At 40.7% G+C, this 20,347-nt stretch overlaps 1 protein-coding gene across 4 annotated transcripts in view; it reads left to right on the top strand.

Annotated features, from left to right (window-relative positions):
• The first annotated feature begins 6,132 nt into the window (after positions 1-6,132).
• SATB1 (SATB homeobox 1) overlaps positions 6,133-20,347 on the top strand; it is a 260,292-nt gene continuing 246,077 nt past the window's right edge. For all 4 annotated transcript variants that reach the window (XM_077491391.1, XM_077491392.1, XM_077491388.1 and 1 more), the window contains exon 1: positions 6,133-6,464. The gene's annotated coding sequence lies outside the window, so the exon portion shown is untranslated. The remainder of the gene's footprint in view (positions 6,465-20,347) is intronic.

Below are 20,347 nucleotides of genomic sequence, written 5' to 3'. Positions count from 1 at the left end.
TCTTATATCATACTTCTCCTAGAACAGGGGTGTCCAAACTACGGCCCTCCAGTTGTTCAGGAACTACAATCCCCATCATGCCTAGTCATGTCTTTGAATGTCAGAGTTTTACAATGCCTCATGGGATGTGTAGTTCTGCAACAGCTGGAGGGCCGTAGTTTGGACACCCCTGTCCTAGAACATCTGAAGCCTGGAATGCTCTGCTATCATCCTTGTGCTGGAACAACTTGAGCCTGACCTGTTTCATTATCATCCTTATCCTGGAATATCTCAAGCCTGGGTGCTCAACTATCATTCCAATCCTGGAACAACAATTGAAGTCTGGCATGCTCCTCTATTCATATTCATCCTGAAACAACTTAAACCTGGTGTGCTCCACTATTTTTGTTATCCTGGAACATCTCAAGCCTCACATGCTCTTGAATCATCCTCATTGTCAAATCTCAAGTCTGATATGCTCCTTTGTCATCCTCGTCCTGGAACATTTTAAGTCAGGCATGATCTGCTACCATCGTCTTCCTGGAACATCTCAAGCATGGTGTGCCTACTATCATCATCCTGCAACATCTCAAACTCTGCATGCTCCACTGTTATCCTCATTATGCAACATCATAAGTCTGGAGTTCTCCTCTATCATCCTTGGAATGTCTCAAGGCTGGGTGCTCTGCTATCATTTCCCTCCTGAAATGAGCCAAGCCTGTCATGAGTCTCTATCAATCATTGCCCTGGAACATCTCAAGCCTGGCAGGTTCCGCTATCATGATTATTTTTTATTATTATTTATTATACAGGATTTACAGTTATACAGTTTGTGCAGCACTTTATAACATGGGGGTAGACAGTACAGTTACAATACAAATCAATACAGGAGGGATCAGAGGGTGCTGCTCATTAGAGCTTACAATCTAGGAGGGAGGGTCAAGTGGAACAAAAGGCAATAACTGTGGGGAGTGATCAGATGGAGAAAATGAAAATACAGTTGTTAGGTGTGGGTAGGATAGGTAGGCTTCTCTGAAGAGAAGGGTTTTCAGGGATTGCCTAAAATCTAATAGAGTAGTAGATAATCTTGGCCATCCTGGAACATCTTAAGCCTGACTTACATTGATATCATCCTTGTCCTAGAACATCTCAAGTCTGGTGTGCCCTGCTAACATCCTTGTCATGGAATATCTCAAGCCTGGCATGCTCCACTCTCATACTCATCCTTGATCATATCAAGCTTGATATGTACTTTTATCATCCTCTTCCTGTAACATCTAAGACCTGGAGCACAATGCTATCATCCTCTTCCTAGAACATCTCAAGCCTGGTGTGCTCGCTGTCATCATCATCATCCTGGAATATCTCAAACCTGGCATGTTCCACTATCATGCTCCTCTACCATCCTTGTCCTGGAACACCTCAAACCTGGCCCAATTCTACCATAAAAAGAGCAGAAAGCAAGATCTTGGCATAAACTTTACATAACAGCATTTTAAATATATGTAACTTTAAAGAACATGTAAACCCAACATTTCATATTCTTGATATGTGCCTGCTGTACCATATATTTGTATAAAAAAAAGTATCCTGTTCTCCTTGTATTTCTTCCTTTGGGTGAAATCCCTAGTGTTCCTGCTAGTCCTTCTGCTTTCCCATTGAAAACTGACCACACTAAGCAGAATAACATAGCCTGGTCAGTTTTGTAGCTCAGCTAGGAACTCAGCCTGCTCACCTCCACTGATCAAACTTGTTCTGACACTCTCCCCCCCCCCCCCCCTCCACCGCACAGCCATTCACTGGAAAGCTCAGTACACTGTTGCTTCCCCTCCAGCTCTTAAACAGCTGTGAGTGAGTGAATGTGATCACTTATAAAAAAAGGTGTTTATAATTTTTGTTGTTTATTTTTATATATATACACAAATGTTTTACCTTCTATTTCAATTTAAAACTGAACTTTTAAGAGATTGTTTTATGAGGTGGTCGTTTAGAATCGGTTTACATAAATCTAGTTAGCAAGAGTGCCTTTTCCATACCTAAACCAGTGTCACAGTCAATTAAAGTGGTTTTAAAGTTAGTGATGACAATTACTGGCAGCCTCTCTGTTATAACAAGTTATACTGCACAATGTCTGTGTGTGTGTTTTTTTTTTTTTTTTATTATGCAGCTAAATACTTTATTTCACATCACTGTTGTGTGGTCATGTGACATCCTGTCACTTTCCTTCCATGATCTGGGGACTACAGTGGGAGGGGCTGAGATTCCCCTGTTACATCAACTGGGAGGTCACGTGACTGCACAGAAGCATTGTGACATACGGTATTTATATGCATAATTTAAAAAAAACAGACACTGTGTAGTATAGCTTGTTATAACAGAAGAGCTGCCAGTAACTGTCATCACTTACTTTACAGCCACATAAAATAACATCAGAAGGAATGGGGAGGGGAGGGCTTGGAGATTGTCTTACAGACTAGGAACAGACAGGGAGGGAGGGGTCAGGGAGAGAGAGGAGAGACTCTCAACATAGCAGGATGATGGAGGCACATAAACTGACCACAGCATCATGGATCAGCAGCCTTGATTACTGTAGTCAGTTCACATAAGGGGATACAGGAACAGGCAGGATCAACCAGGTATTTTACAGCATATAAAAGGACAAAGACACTGCAGAAGCACTATGCTGTTTAAAGCAGTAGTAAAGCACAGGTGGTTAAAAAAAATTCCCTGCAAAGCAATGTCATTTTGTACTAGAAGGCATTACATACTAGCACATTATGCAAGACTTGCCTTAGAACGAAGATCTCCAGTGCCGTAATATCACCCCTGAGAGGGCTGACATCTTCCTTCTGGGTTCACAACCCATGAGTGGCTTGGGGCGCAATGACGTCACTCCCCTGCATACGCGGCTTGACCCATTGTTTACGGCACAGGCTCTGAAGGTCCGGTACTGTAAGCTGGACCTTCAGAGCGCATGTGCCTGTGATGTCATTGGTGGCATGCTCCCTCAATATCTCCTAAACTGCGAAAGTTTAGGAGATATTCACAGTACTTATAGGTGCAAGTGGTGTAACAGTGTTTACTAACACTTTAACATAAAGGTACAGGACCTTTTTTTTTTTTTCTTTAAGGTTACAGCCTCTTTAAGCTATAGTGTGAGCACAACTAAGAGCCCGAGTACAACACTGCTCTAAGTGATTGGCACAAAGACTAGTGTAAATGATGGGCCCAAAGACTAGCGTAAGTGATGGGCACAAAGACTAGCATAAGTGATGGGCACAAAGAACACCTGTGCTGGCAGTAGTGGGCCAGTGTGTTCTGCTGCAGATGTCCTTTGAAAGTAGCTAAATACAGTTAAACAGAGGGCAGCCAAGTTTCCCTGGTGTTTTTTTTTTTTTGTTTTTTTTTAGGGTTACAACCGCTTTAAGCTATAGTGTGAGAACAACTAAGAGCTTGAGTACGATGCTGCTCTAACTTATGGGCACAAAGACTAGCGTAAGTGATGGGCACAAAGACTAACATAAGTGATGGGCAAAAAGAATAGCATAAGTGATGGGCACAAAGACTAGCATAAGTGATGGGCACAAAGACGAGCGTAAGTGATGGGCACAAAGACTAGCATAAGTAATGGGCACAAAGAACACCAGTGCTGGCAGTAGTGGGCCAGTGTGTTCTGCTGCAGATGTCCCTTTGAAAGTAGCTAAATACAGTTAAACAGAGGGCAGCCAGGTTTCCCTGGTGTTTTTCTTTTTCTTTCTTTTTAGGGTTACAACCGCTTTAGGCTATCGCGTGAGCACAACTTTGAGCCTGAGAACAACACTGCTCTAAGTGATCAGCACAAAGGCTGGCGTAAGTGATGGGCACAAAGACTAGCGTGAGTGATGGGCACAAAGACTAGCGTAAGTGATGGGAACAAAAAACACCTGTGCTGGCAGAAATGGGCCAGCATGCTCTGCTGCAGATGTCCCTTTGAAAGTAGCTAAATACAGTTAAACAGAGGGCAGCCAGGTTTCCCTGGTGTTTTTTATTTTTTGATGATGGGCACAAAAACTAGTGTAAGTGACGGGCACAAAAACTAGCGTAAGTGACGGGCACAAAGACTAGTGTAAGTGATGGGCACAAAGACTAGCGTAAGTGATGGGCACAAAGACTAGCGTAAGTGATGGGCACAAAGGCTAGCGTAAGTGATGGGCACAAATACTAGCGTATGTGATGGGCACAAAGACTAGCGTAAGTGATGGGCACAAAAAGACTAGCGTAAGTGATGGGCACAAAGACTAGCATAAGTGATGGGCACAAAGACTAGCGTAAATGATGGGCACAAACACCAGCGTAAGTGATGGGCACAAAGACTAGCGTAAGTGATGGGCACAAAGACTAGCATAAGTGATGAGCACAAAGAATAGCATAAGTGATGGGCACAAAGACTAGCGTAAGTGACACAAAGACTAGCGTAAGTGATGGGCACAAAGAACACCTGTGCTGGCAGAAGTGGGCCAGCGTGTTCTGCTGCAGATGTCCCTTTGAAAGTAGCTAAATACAGTTAAACAGAGGGCAGCCAGGTTTCCCTGGTGTTTTTTTTTTTCTTTTTTCTTTTTTTTTAGGGTTACAACCCTTAAGCTATAGTGTGAGCACAACTAAGAGACTGAGTACGACGCTGCTCTAAGTGATGGGCACAAAGACTAGCATAAGTGATGGATACAAAGGCAAGTGTAAGCGATGGGCACAAAGACTAGCATTAGTGATGGGCACAAAGACTAGCGTAAGTGATGGTCACAAAGACTGGCATAAGTGATGGGTACAAAGACTAGCGTTAGTGATGGGCACAAAAACTAGCGTAAGTGATGGTCACAAAGACTGGCATAAGTGATGGGTACAAAGACTAGCGTAAGTGATGGGCACAAAGAACACCTGTGCTGGCAGAAATGGGCCAGCGTGCTCTGCTGCAGATGTCCCTTTGAAAGTAGCTAAATACAGTTAACCAGAGGGCAGCCAGGTTTCCCTGGTGTGATCTGTGTATATCTGTGTCAACCACAATCAGGGAGACTGGGAGGTGCACAGGGCGGTGCAGTTGTAGCAACACAAAGCAGGAAGCAAAGAAGCAAATAAGGCCGATCCCCACATACATACATACAGAATTACACAGAGAAGTAAGGTTTTAAAACATCAACACAAACTAATAAGATCATTTACATGGAGCAGATCCATTTTACAGGCTAGAAAAAAAAAATAATATATATATATATATATATATATATATAAAATAAATATATATATAAATATATATAAATATATATATATATATATATATATATATATATATATATATATATATATATATATATATATATATATATATATATATATATATATATATATATATATATATATATATATATATATATAAAGACTATCATTTCCTCTGAAAAGATTAGCAGTATAATTTGAAGAAGCGTGTGAGCTCTCACACCCCTTTCGGACTAAGAAAGGTAACACAAGAAGTCCCATCTATAGTTGGCATCATGTGCAGCCTCCTCCTCCTCTTCCTCCTGTCACTGTACTAGCCTATGTCCCCCTGGGGGCGTCCTGGAACAAGTATTGCCTGTTGTGCACCGCTATGATCCTCACCCTGGATCATCTCTAGCCTGGCATGCTCCGCTATGATCCTCACCCTGGATCATCTCTAGCCTGGCACGCTCCGCTCTCATCCTCGCTTCTTACTGAAGTTGGCATTCAATACAAACAAGAGACACGTTAGGGTTTTACAATAGCGGTGCCCCAGGTGTATGCTCGGCAAAAACAATCCCACCGTAAAAAAAAAGAGCAGAAAGCAAGATGTAGGCATCAACTTTCCATACAAGAGAGTTCACATGAGTGCGCCTACCATGCCTACACCAGTGCCATGCTAGATTAGGGCTATAGTGGGGGAGCAGAACTAAGTGATGCCAAGTGATGGGCACCGAGAGCACCTGTGCTGCCACAAGTAGGACAGTGTGTGCTGCAGATGTCCCTTTGAAGGTAGGTAAGTGCAGGAAGACAGAGGGCGGCCAGGTTTCCCTGGTGTGATGTGAGTGTCAGCCACAATCAGGGAGACTGGGAGGTGCACAGGGCGGTGCAGTGAGCGAGGTGCGATCAGGCTCACACCTCTCTAGCAGTCACACACCGAGCACATCTAGGTGTATATCTACACACAGGCTTACTCCACGTTGCCCTCCTGGAGAAGACACAGCACGATCACAGGGCATAGGACACACCACCATCAGCCCTCCTGATTTCTTTTTTTTTGGGTCATCCCTCCCCGTAGCCAGATCCCCCCACCAACCTACACCCACAATTAAAGTGCAGATCCAGGGAGCACATATCCAACAACTCCTTCTGGGGGTGGGGATTTTTTTTTTTTATGTTTTATTTTTTTTTGGATGGAGAAAGAATCGAGAGAGTGAAGTTGAGAAGGAGGAGGAGGACAGTGGTGTTGCTTGCCTAAGGTACGGTATAACGTGTGTGTGTGTGTGGCTAGCCAGGTGCTACATACAGAGGGAGCCTGTCACCATGCCACCATAACCTAGTGGGCACAAGGGGGAGGGAGGGTGCTGATATCACACTGTTGGAGAGCTCGCCTGCCTCCATCTGTGCACTCCACCAATAATCCCCATGGGGCTCCCTCACATTAAACACTTTCCTGCTGTAGGCATTGTTTTTTTTTTCTTGGGTGTGTACTCTTTTGTGTGTAATTGTGGACTTGGTGCACCTTGATGAGGCTGAGCTGTCACTGATTTCTGTTACATTGTTTTATACTAGTTACTTTGACAAGTGGTCATGCCACACTGCTGACCAAAGTGACAGCTGATCCTCATCAACTTGCCTCCTTTGTATGGGTATAGGATCGTCCTTCCTACCTTCAGTGTCTTGTACTTCTGCATATTATATAAGTGCTGTTATATGTTATATATACAGTGTTATATATACGGTGTTATATATACAGGAGTCAATGACATTTATTATTATTGATTTATTATTTCTTACCACTGATGGGGGCGTCTGAACACACCGCACAGCTACAGGCATACCCCACTTTTAAGTACACAATGGGGTTTATTTACTAAAGCTGGAAAGCGCAAAATCAGGCTCACTTCTATATAGAAACCAATGACCTTCCAGGTTTTATCACCAAAGCTTAATTGAACAAGCTGAGGTTAGAAGCTGATTGGTTTCTATGCAGAAGTGAGCCTGATTTTGTACTTTCCAGCTTTAGTAAATAAACCCCATTGTGTACTTAAAAGTGGGGTATGCCTGTATACAGTGTTATATATACGGTGTTATATATACAGGGGTCGATGGCATTTATTATTATTATTTATTTATTATTTCTGCTCACTGATGGGGGCTTTAAACACACCGCACAGCTATATCCAAACTTTGGCTCAATTCACAAAGCTGTCATGTGGCTGTCATTTTCAAATGTCACTGGACTCAATTGAAAATAACTGTCACTTTTTTTTGTTTTGTTTTTTAAATATGTATCCTTATCCTGATGTGTTATGTTAGTGAATTGAACCTCATACATGAATTCTGGAGATCGGTGCTGTTGTAGGTACTACTAGGCTGTGTTTGTAGTTGCACCAATCGGTCTGCTAACATAACAATATAAATGATCGCTGTCAGTGGGGTTAACTATTGGCTATATATCAGGTTTAGTGATCTATCAGATAAAAGATCAACAGCTGCTATAAAACATAATAGGAGGATAACTAAACTCTTCCTCGCCTTTCTTTCTTGAATTTGTAGCTCAGAAACGATGCACGATGTGGGTAGTAAATCAATGTATTGTAAATACAACTCAGACAGATCAGTAACTTGTAATGAAAACACTACCAAGTCATCATTTAAGCAATGTTCCTTTTATGGCTCAATATATCAGTAAGAGAAGACTAGGATAAAACTTAAACACAATTCTATTCAATTACAAGGGTGATTGCTGTCAGTGGGAAAATGACAATATCTCTTAGTAATAGGGAGACACCACCGACATGGTTACTACGTGTGTCTACCTGGATCTGTCCGATGTATCGATGTGCTCTCATTACTATGATCTCATACATGGAGCGATCTGCAGGGCTAATTCATCGTATGGCATCGCGTGTGTACCATGGGAGAGGCATGCATATAATTACATATGCAAACACCAAGTTATTTCAATTATAGGACAGAATATAACATCATGCCAAGAAATTCCCAAATGAATGCACCGGCCAGGTTTTCCTATATATCTTATATTATTTATCATGTCTAGAAAGCTCATCAACCTGATAAATATTTTGAAATATTCCTCGAAAGAAGGAACACAATACCAAAAGCTGCAACATAAAACGAAAATATAATATTTATTTTTTCTAAAATGGAAACCTGCAACATAAATATTATCTTTTTTCTAAGATAAAAATCTGCATCGTAAAATGGAACAAAGGTGCATTCAATAGGAGCAGTAGCTCAGGAGGAATGAGGGACTGTGTGTTGTGGAACTACAAGTCCCAGCAGGTCAAACATTTTAGTGTGGGTGGAATATTAAGGCTTCTGGTTCCACAGCATGTAGGGATTAGTACAGAGCTCCGATTTTGTCCACCAAAAGGGATCTAAGAACCTGGAAGCTATGGGGGTTATTTAGGAAAGGCAAATCCACTTTGCACTGAAATTGCACTTGGAAGTGCAGTCGCTCTAAATCTAAGGGGTAGATCTGAAATGAGTGGAAGCTCTGCTGATTTTATCATCCAATCATGTACAAGCTAAAATGCTGTTTTTTTTCTCCTTGCATGTCCCCCTCATCTACAGCAACTGCACTTCCAAGTACACTTTCTTTTCTTTTTACCATACATTTTTCATTTTATCAAAAGAGAACATAACAATTTAGATTGTTGCAAATTGTACATATCTTCCAAGTACACTTTCAAGTGCAATTGCAGTGCAAAGTGGATTTTCCTTTAGTAAATAACCCCCTATGCCTTATACAGGCATACCCCACTTTTAAGTATGCAATGGGGGTTATTTACTAAAGCTGGAAAGTGCAAAATCAGGCTCACTTCTGCATAGAAACCAATCAGCTTCCAGGTTGTATTACCAACGCTTAATTGAACAAGCTGATGTTAGAAGCTCATTGTTTTCTATGCAGAAGTGAGCCTGATTTTGCACTTTCCAGCTTTAGTAAATAAACCCCATGGTGTACTTAAAAGTTGGGTATGCCTGTAGTGGGGTATGTCTGTAATAATATGAAAGAATGTGGGGTGACAGGTAGTCCTTTTTTTAGGCTAAAACCTGTGCTGTCAGGTACAAACTGGACCACATCGTCAGGAGGATTTTACACCCTACATAAAGCATAGGTGTCATCTAATCACATAGCCTCCCTCTTTATCCTAGCTCTTCCGAATCACTAACTTTTTTTTTACTTCATTAAGCCACATTATATTGCTAGTTACACTCTGTTTATGGTCACTGCATACAACCTTGAGATCTGTTTAAAGCTAGGTGGAAAATATTAGTACAAGTCTGGCGTATTTGGCATCAAAGTGTGGCTAATGTTCTAATTAATTGTAAAGTTAGATATGTTTAAGGCAGCTGGGGGCTACAGTAAATATTACATGTCATTTTAAATGCTGCCATTGCACAGCATAGTTTATATACCACCATAGACTGGCTGCAGTTGTGTATACAAGTTGTTACATTTTATTAAGCCTAACAATTTCATTCTGCTGTAAGTAAATTCTCTATGCTTACACAAGTGATAAAATGTATCTCTGTGCTTTGTATAATAGAATGGCTCGCTGTGTCTTGGTAAATAATATATTCACATTCTGGCCATACACACAGTAATGCTTGGGAAATTTCAACTACTTTCATTACAAATGTGATTAAATTGTAAAGACCACTGACAAGTTATATATATTTTTTCTGTATGATGGTAGGTTCTATGAAGCTGTTTCGACCATATTTGCTATCGAATAATGGTTTTGAGTGATTGACAGAAAATTGTTGCATATTGTTGCTCGAAAAATAGGATATGTCAGCGCAGCAATTGCAATCTTTTCATTTCAAATATAAAGAGACAACATTGAGTCCACGGAAGAGCTAAACAAATATTATAGGGTCTTCAAAATAGAACTTACCAACAGAGGTTGGGGATGCCAATATGTACAGCGCAGAACAAGAAGGAAGTGGGCTGGCATTTTAACCTATATTTAAGATGGCTGTCAGAAAATGTATCAATGGAATGATCCTTCCTAAGAACATATACGTGCTAATACTAGCCAGGTGTGTGTATTGACATTTTATAGACAACCCTTGGTGTGGCCTAATCTCAGAGATTGGATGCATGTACATGTTGCTTGTTGCCGTGGGGTGGTATACATATGCATTTGTGTTTTGTATCTGACATAGGTTTGTACAGATAAGACAGATGCGGAATCCATTGTTTGATTTATGAAGCTTCTATAAAGCAATTCACATTTGTATGTGTTGCTGTTTTTCCTTTGCATTGTGTCGTTTTGTTTTTAATCCTCTATACAAGCCAATATAAACACATTTAAATGCATTCCAAACTGATCTTAGAATCTAACATTTAAGCTATTGTTGTGCAGTTGGGCTGTTGTACTTGGGTATTTTAAATCAATTTGAGATCAGTTTGTGTTTTGTTTTTATGGCTGAATTAAAGTCAATGTGAGTGCATAGTAAACACATGGGAAACAATATCAAATTCATCTCAGGCTCTTTGTACATTAGTCCTAGATGATCCCATAAGTATGTGAATGTTAGACCTATGGCTTGCTTCTAAATCTGTAGTCCATGTTCACTAGCCTATACACATATGATCAGATTGTGAGAAGTCAAAAGCAGACTGATTTCAGGTGCTTGTGAATTGCTTTGACTTGTTTTTCAGCTGATTTGATAAGATTTTTCATTGTTTAGTAGACATGTGCACACTGAAATATTTTGTTTCGGAATTTCGTTTTCGTCCGAAAAATAAATTTATTTAGTTACTCCCGAAATTTGTTTTTATTTATTTTGTTTCATAAAAAAATGCATTCGTCCGAAAATCCGAAAAATAATTAAGGTCGAATCTGTCATTGAAGGCTTATGGTGTCTGTCGAATGTTCTAAGAAGATTCGACAGAGTAGCTAAACTGTACGACGCCGCAATCGTACATTTCCAGCCGAATGTTCCGGCTACAAGCTATAGTAGAATTCAAATGACACTAGTAATAATTATATTTATTAATTATTATTATTAGTCAACCAACATTAGAATTCTTCTATAGCCTATGGGTGGAGCATTTGACCATTAATGTCCACACGCGGTGACTGCTTCGTCGAATCTTCATGTTGAATCTTTTCTCTCTATGTCAAATAATCTTGTGCCGCATACACACGATCGGAATTCTTGTCGGAAAAAGCTCTGATGGTTTTCCCAACGGAATTCCGCTTAAGCTGTCTTGCCTACACATGGTCACACCAAATTCAAATCGTAAAGAACGCGGTGATGTACAACGTGTACGATGGGACTAGAAAAAGGAAGTTCAATAGCCAGTAGCCAATAGCTTCCGTCTTGTAGTCGAATCTGAGCATGCGTGGTTTTTGGTGTCGGAATTGCATACACATGATTGGAATTTCTGATAGAAAGTTTTTTCGTCTGGAAAATTGAGAACATGCTATCAATTTTTGGCTGGCGGAAATTCGGACAGCTAAATTCCGATGGAGCATACACACGGTCATATTTTCCAATGAAAAGCTCTCATCTGTCTTTTTCTGGCCGGAATTCCGATCGTATCGCATGAGACTAATAGAGTTAGGTTAGGCACATTCAACCTTTTTTGATATTGTCTCTATAATGTCTAATCTTTTCTCTCTCTCTGTCAAAACTTTTCTCTCTATGTAGAATATTCTTGGACTAATAGAGCTAAGGTTAGGCACATTTGACCACAGGTTTGATGGACACAGATGGCTATTGTCAGCGCCATGCACAATCTCCTATCTATATCGAACTGTTGTCACAATGAAAACGAAAATAAAGCATTTATGTCGGATCCTTCGGTTTTTGGATTCTGCATGACAAACGATAACAAAAATACCTGAAATTTGGACGAAAATGCATTCGGACGAAAACAAATGCACATGTCTATTGTTTAGGGCAGGTAGCCTTTCTCAACCAGGGTTCCATGGAACCGTAAAGTTCCTCCAAAGCTTGTTACAGATTCCTAGAGCAATGAGCAATTTATGTCTCTCAAATAAACAACCACTGACATCAAAAAGGGAGCATTCTTCCCAGTGACCACACTAGTTAACAATGAAAAAAGTCTGAGAAAAGCTTGCTGATGCTGAGGCAGTTGCATCAAGCTGCTTCAAGATGCCTATTTATTCGCATTGCAGCCGCTCAGAGACCAACAAAAGCCTGTGCTTTTTTCTGTGCTACCTTTTGATAATTACAAAGAACAAAACTAAGCTGTCTATTTTGTTTGCACAAATGATATGATCCTGCCTCATGGGAAGAATTGGTTATTTTTTGCTTTTTAAGACAGTGCTAGAAAGATTACCATTAATGCATGAAAAGTACTATGCTGAAAATCAGTTTTTCTTTTCCTTGGATATTCTCCATCAACACGTTTGCTACTTTTATGGGGATAAGATTCTCCCATTTCATAGAATCGCAATGAAGAAATGAATTAGGATCAATCATTAAAGTGATTGCAAACAATCACCTTGCTAAACAGCCCATTCAGTATAAAATAGAAATGAAAGGAAAACATTTGTGTATATAACATTCTAAATACCTTTTTTTTTTTTTTATAAGTGATCACATTCCCTCTGTCCTCAGCTGGATAAGAGCAGGGGGGAGAAAAGGCAACAATATAGTGATCTTCCCAGTGAATGGCTGTTCGGGGGGGGGGGGTGTCAGGACAAATTTGGCTATTAGAGGAGAGCAGGCTAAGTTCCCAGCACAGCTAGAGAACTGACCACTGTGTGTTCTCTTTAGTGTAGTCAGTTTTTAAATAGAAAGCAGACGGACTGGCAGGAACACCAGGGATTTCACACAAAGGAAGCAATACAAGGACAACAGGATACTTTTTTATACAAATACATGGTACAGCAGGCACATATCAGGGATATGAAATGTTGGGGTAACAAACACTATAAGGCTTTGTTCACATTTGTACATTTGCATTCTGTGCAGGTCTGGCACTAGCTTAAGGCTGCTTGGGCAGCAACCTTAGGGCACCAGGATGGGAGGGGCAGAAAAATCCAAATCCCCAGCCACTTGATTCTGATTTTTAAGGGGTGTCTCATACAGAAATGGACAGCTCCCAGCAGCTCTCCATTCCCAACTGCAGTAGGGGGCAGTGTTGTGTGTGATTTGATGCATCACACACAACTCCCTTTTTGTTTTTGTGCAAATTGTATTTGCGGTGTACAAAAGTACACGTCATTCATGTCACTGTACAGCAGTGCAATGTGCTGTGCTGCTGTACAGTTCCATGCTGGGTGTCCTAGTGGTAATAGGTGTGTGTCAATGTAGTAATGTGTGAATACAGCCTTAAATAACTGTCTTCTGTTTCCGGTAAGGCCCCTTTCACACTGGGGCGTTTTTCAGGCGCTACAGCGCTAAAAACAGTGCCTGTATTGCGCCTGAAATAATCTGGCCCCTTTCACTCCAGTGTAAAAGCCGGAGAGCTTTCACACTGGAGTGGTGCACTAGCAGGATGGTGAAAAAAGTCCTGCTAACCGCATCTTTGGAGCAGTGAAGGAGCGATATATTCACCGCTCCTAAACCGCTCCTACCCATTGAAATCAATGGGGTAGCGTGGCTATACCACCAGCAAAGCGTCGCTGCAGCGGAGATTTGTGGGCCCTTTTAACCCTTTTTCGGGCGCTAGCGGGGGTTAAAACTGCCCCGCTAGCGCCCGCATACCGCCACTGAAACTACGTTAAAGCTGTGCTAAAAATAGCGCCGCTCTACCGCCGATGCCACTCCCGCCCCAGTGTGAAAGGGGCCTTAGAGAAAGGGCGCTGTGTGGAAGTTTTAGTTTGCCTCATCTGCCAGCTTCCCGTAGCCAGTGAGGGGAAGTGGGAAAAGCATAATCCCCCCCCCCCATTATACTCTGTATGTCACATGGGGGTGGGGGGTTGCATTGTGGAGGGGAGGCGGGTGGTGGGAGGACAGTGGTGGGGGCAGCAAAACGCACCTTTGTCTGTGTAGACAAAAATCTTTGAACCGGCCATGATTCTGCATGTGGGGCAGCCCATTCATTTAATGGGCTGCCATACCCACAGACTCATGAGAAATTAAGTTCCTGACCCTTTTTTCAAATTGCACTGCACACGGCAGCATCATCCGCATGAGAAAGTGCATTGCATTTGCGATGCATCTGCTTCACCACAGTACATTTGCCTGTGGGTCAGGAATGCACAATTTTGCACTTGCTTCCAACCTGACATAATGTAAACCTAGCCTAATGGCTCCTGTTTGACATTAATTTATGAAACAACATCAGGTGAAAAAGTCATATCATACAAGGTTACAGTATTTACAAATTCACATTATTCTAAGCCAAGTTTGGACCAGAAAAATAAGGAAATGTTCTGTGTTTAAAAAAATAAATAAAAAATCCTGGGTACTGTACTTGTGTGCCTACAACGCTCTAGTAATGGAAATCCAGCCCTTGGTGTCAATTGATGATTTTGGAAGGTGCTACCTCCCCACCTAAATTGTCTATGTGGGAGAAAATGATTTCTATAAAGAAGCCTTTCTCAACCTTTTCAACACAGAGGAAACCTTGAAATAGTTCTCCGGTCTCGAGGAACCCCTACTAAAAATTAGAACTCTACAACTCATGATACATTAGTGTGATGGTCATTGAGAGGAATGGTCCTTATACTTGCGGTCATTGGGAAGAATTACCTTCTTACAGCAATGGTGTCATTGGGGACTTATCTGAGAGGGAGAAATTGCCCAAGGCTGAAGGAACCCCTAGCAACCTCTGGAGGAACCCTAGGGTTCCACTGAACCCTGGTTGAGAATCACTGCTATAAAGTAAAAAACTGCATACTGTATCAGAACACCCACCTTACCCTATCTGCTGTCAGTTTTTATGATACTTTATAATTTGGGGGAACCTAACTGGACAGGCAAAGGTTAAGGTGACCACAGGGCTATAGCCAACAGGTGAAGCTTTTGACTTGCCTTGTAGATAGCTTCTGGAGGGCGATCCAACCTGGGAAGGTTCTTTTTATTATACACATAAATTTTCAAACTTGCTAGAATATGTTTCTGATTTTTCACACATACATCGATTTTTCATCAACCAAAAAAAAAAAAGGGTACATTGTGTTTGGTTGGAGGATGAGCAGATATCTCACCTCTTGTTGTTCTCTATGAGACATCTGCTTGTCTATGGGTGCTCTTCTATACATTTTACTCATTGTCATTTGTTTAAGTTTATGCACTGCAAGCTAATCACTGTTCTAACTGTGAAAAAAAACTTGGGTGTAAAAAGTCTGTTATTCCTTACAGAAATACATTCCTCAGTAGTCCCACAACTTCAAATATGTATTTAGCAGTATTTCTTTCTATGAAAAGCTGTATTATTTTCAGTGCATGGGCAGTCAGATGGAATGCAGTTATTCGTGTGCTTTATCATAACAATTTTTCTTTTATTTTGATTTGTCTTAGCTCTGTTTTGTCACAGTGTGTTCATGTAGTTTAAGACCAGGACATGATGATGGCTATACAGGCATAACCCACTTTTAAGTACACAATGGGGTTTATTTACAAAAGCTGGAAAGTGTAAAATCGGGCTCACTTCTACATAGAAACCAATGAGCTCCTAACCTCAGCTTGTTCAATTAAGCTTTGGTAATAAAACCTGGAAGCTCATTGGTTTCTATGCAGAAATGAACCTGATTTTGCACTTTCCAGCTTTAGTAAATAAACCCCACTGTGTACTTAAAATTGGGGTATGACTGTATATATTATTTTGTACTAAATTGGAATCACTAAAGTGAATCTCTCACATATGAAGTAAGATCATGGTGTTGTGCAGCTGAAAAATTGCAAAATTGACTTTTGATTTTTAAGTGAGAATTATCATTGCCAAATAAACTACAGTAGAAAAAAAACCAGGGTAGTAGCTAGTACCTGAATTGTTTAAAGTAAAATAAAGACCCCCCCCCCGATAATGGGCAAAAAATATACTGTGCATGCGCACTCAGTGCTCTATTTGGGAATCTTATAATCTGAATAACAGCTTGAGTGCTGGTTTTGCATGTACGGTATTGGGAGTTGCCTGAAGGCTTTTGGTATATGTGACAATCATATCCCAGAAGAAGGCAGGCAGTGGGCAGTTCCAGCCACATCATTCTCACCTAGGCGAGAAAAGCAGAAATGGGAGAACAATAAAGCAGAAAGAAGAAAAAAAAAAGTAATATGCAATTTTAATAAAGGAGTTTCTAAAAAATAGGACAAGACTAAAGAATGTAAACAATTAGGGTGAAGCTCCGCTTTAAACTTCCAGTGGTTTTGCAGAGACAACCTAATAGAAGACTGACAGTATTGGACCTCCCAAACCTGCACCGTGCCTGCAAGCTGCAGATAATTATTATAAATTTACCTGAAGTGTATTGAATATTACATTATATCTGGGAAAAAACATCAAAAATATGTTACTTTGTCTTTGTGAACTTATCCCAACACTCTTCTTATGTGACAAGTTCTGTTTAAGGTTGCAGTATGGAATTATCAGTTATGGTGAACATGACTCATTTTTTTGGGATTGTTGATTTACTAAACCTGTGCAGACAAGAAAATCTGTTTTGTCTTCAACACCCAATCGGGTTAAGGAAGAATGTAAAAAATCCCTTTTTTAACCAGAATGAATTATTACAGCAACCACTTTTCTGGTCTGATAAACATTCATCAAGTGGCCCCCTCAACGCCAGTCTGGTTTTAATCAGTCATGTATGGCTTCTACTTAATACGCTTTCCCACAGCAATCAGTTTTCATTATTCTGATCTCTATAAAACCTTTCTGGTTGCTATGAGGTACTACACATTTGGTTTGATTTACTAAAACTGAAGAGTGAAAAATCTGGTGCAGCTCAGAAAAGAAATCAGCTTCCAGTTTTCCTTGTCAAAGCTTGAAGTAGAAGTAGGGCCAACGTTTATTTGGCCCTACATCTCCTATGGATCACAGGAGTGCAGTTCCTGCTGCACTTCTGTTACCTGTTTTCAGCCAACAGCAGGCCAAAGTCTTCTGTCAGCTGATGTCACTCAGCCGGTGGGTCCAGGCTGGGAAAAGATCATCAGCCGGCTCAGCCTCTCTGGGAGACTGAGCCAACTGCCCCTGCCCCCTCCACAGCTCAGAGCTCCAGGGGCCGAGCAGAAAGCCAATGAATGACAGTCACCGCTCTCTACTCAGAGTGGAGGGGAGAAATGAGCAATCAGCTGTGTTTAATCGCTCAGTTCTCAGTACAGAGTCAGCAGGGGACAGATGCAGCATCAGATATATGCTGCATCCACCTGAGTGATTATACTTTATTTTTTATTTTTTTGAAACTCCATATTTCTCCTTTAATTGAACAAGCTGAAGTTAGAAGCTGGTAATACCTTTTCTATGGATTACAGAAGTGCAGTTTGCTCTACACTCCTGTGATGTCACAGAGCCGGTCCAGGCTCTGTAAAGATCCGGACCATATGGGTCGGAATCCAACCAGAAGCCTTGATCGGCACCTAGCACTTGTTTTTTTTTTTTAACCCCATATTTCTCCTTGAATTGAATAAGCTGAAGTTAGAAGCCGGTAATACCTCTCCTATGGATCACAGAAGTGCAGTTTGCTCTACACTCCTGTGATGTCACAGAGCCGGTCCAGGCTCTGTAAAGATCCGGACCAAAAGGGTCGGAATCCAACCAGAAGCCTGAAACGGCACCTGGCACTTGTTTGTTTTTTTTTAACCCCATATTTCTCCTTTAATTGAACAAGCTGAAGTTAGACGCTGGCAATACCTCTCCTATGGATCACAGAAGTGCAGTTAGCTTTACACTCCTGTGACGTCACAGAGCCGGTCCAGGCTCTGTAAAGATCCGGACCATATGGGTCGGAATCCAACCAGAAGCCTTGATCGGCACCTAGCACTTGTTTTTTTTTTAACCCCATACTTCTCCTTTAATTGAAGAAGCTGAAGTTAGAAGCTGGCAATACCTCTCCTATGAATCACAGAAGTGCAGTTAGCTCTACACTCCTGTGACGTCACAGAGCCAGTCCAGGCTCTGTAAAGATCTGGACCATATGGGTCGGAATCCAACCAGAAGCCTGGATCGGCACCTTGCACATTTTTTTTTTAACCCCATTTTTCTTCTTTAATTGAATAAGCTGAAGTTAGAAGCCGGTAATACCTCTCCTATGGATCACAGAAGTGCAGTTTGCTCTATACTCCTGTGACGTCACAGAGCCGGTCCAGGCTCTGTAAAGATCCGGACCAAATGGGTCGGAATCCAACCAGAAGCCTGAAACGGCACCTGGCACTTGTTTTTTTTTTTTTAACCCCATATTTCTCCTTTAATTGAACAAGCTGAAGTTAGACGCTGGCAATACCTCTCCTATGGATCACAGAAGTGCAGTTAGCTTTACACTCCTGTGACGTCACAGAGTTGGTCCAGGCTCTGTAAAGATCCGGACCATATGGGTCGGAATCCACCCAGAAGCCTGGATAGGCACTTGGCACATGTTTTTTTTTATTTATTTATTTTTAAACCCCATATTTCTCCTTTAATTGAACAATCTACAAGCTGAAGGTAGAAGCTGATTAGCTACAATGCATAGCTGCACTAGATTTTTCACTCTCTAATTTTAGTAAATCAACCCCATAGTTTGCACTGCTTAATCAAACAACACCCTGGTGCTGTGTATTGTATTAATTGAGAACTGCAGAAATATGTACTAAATAAATAAAACTTTAGGAAAATCTAAGTGGACTCTGACACAAACAAAATGTTGTTTGGACCCAACTTGGCTATCTTACACATCGGTATAGATAAGTTTCCATATGGTGATAGGGCCATGGTAACACATATTCTCCTGGCTACACGCAACCTAATTTTACGTAATTGGAAGAGCTCTCTAGCCCTTAACTTTTCTGAGGTGATTGCTATTGTGAATAGGAATCACTCCTTTGAAAGACTGCTGGCACTTAACTCCTTTTCTTGCAAAACCTTTGATAGTAATTGGAAATTGTGGACCACCAGGTTTAAGCCTTGTGAATGAAGTTATTTCATATTTCAGTAATCGCATGGTATATGTTGCAGATACTTTGTGATTGTATGTACCTTGATATTTTCTTGTTTTACTGTGTCCGATAACATAACCTACCTTACTTTTCTGTATTCCTTTATCCTCTGTTTTGTTATATCTGTATGTGATAAAATCCAATAAAAATCTATTGAAATTTAAAAAAAAAAATGTTGTTTGGACACACAGCAGCTCACTAATCAGATGAAAACAGACTAATGTTGAAAGCTCTGATCTTGTTTCAGTACAATATTTCTATAAAGTAGGAAAGCCTTACAAACCCTTTCCTCTCCTGACAGTGACATCTGTCAAAATAGTACAGAATTATGGTGAAAATGTAGGCTGAAGTTGCTATTCGCCTGTCATCCCAATCCGAGGGTTTCAGTCACTGACCTGGACCAAACATGTAGCCAGTGCATTTGGAGTGATGTGCATACTTCCAGATCAGTGACCCAAAGAAGTTGATTTCACCTAGCAAAGTGAATACTCACTTTACAAAGTATTTTATTAAGTTAGGTGAACTTGCATTCACTTTAAAAGCTCAATCATATTCAAAGGAAAAAAAAAATCTGTATTTTTGCCAGCACATGATTAGGTATTCAGGCTGAACACAGCTTCAGCGTATTTACCAACATCCTATTTACAAAGCGAACAACCTCTACGCCATTAGTAAATACTGTAGATCCCAAAATATTAACGTACTTATAGCAGCATGATAGCCAGGCAGGCAGCATTCTCATAAGCAAATGGTAGTCAATGCTGCAGTGCCACATTAATGCAAACACACAATATGTGTATTTTTATAAACTGTCATAAACTGACCTATCTGAAGGGCTTTTTACTCCAAATCTCCCATGTAGAATTTTCTTAAACATAGCCAAACCATGCATGCATTTAAAAGATAGAATGTTTTATATTATGCTAATAATTATTTTGGTTTTCAAAACAGATTTTTTTTTAAATTGTGTATCTAAGTTAAAAAATGTAATATATTACAGCTTACCGCCGATGTATGGCCTGCATTTGATTTCTGTTTTCAAGCTTTTTTG

Source organism: Lithobates pipiens, unplaced genomic scaffold (assembly GCF_037356315.1).
Source record: "Lithobates pipiens isolate NorthernLeopardFrog02 unplaced genomic scaffold, aLitPip1_a1.2 Scaffold_19, whole genome shotgun sequence".
Classification (NCBI taxonomy): domain Eukaryota; kingdom Metazoa; phylum Chordata; class Amphibia; order Anura; family Ranidae; genus Lithobates; species Lithobates pipiens.
This window is presented reverse-complemented; position numbering and strand designations above follow the sequence as displayed.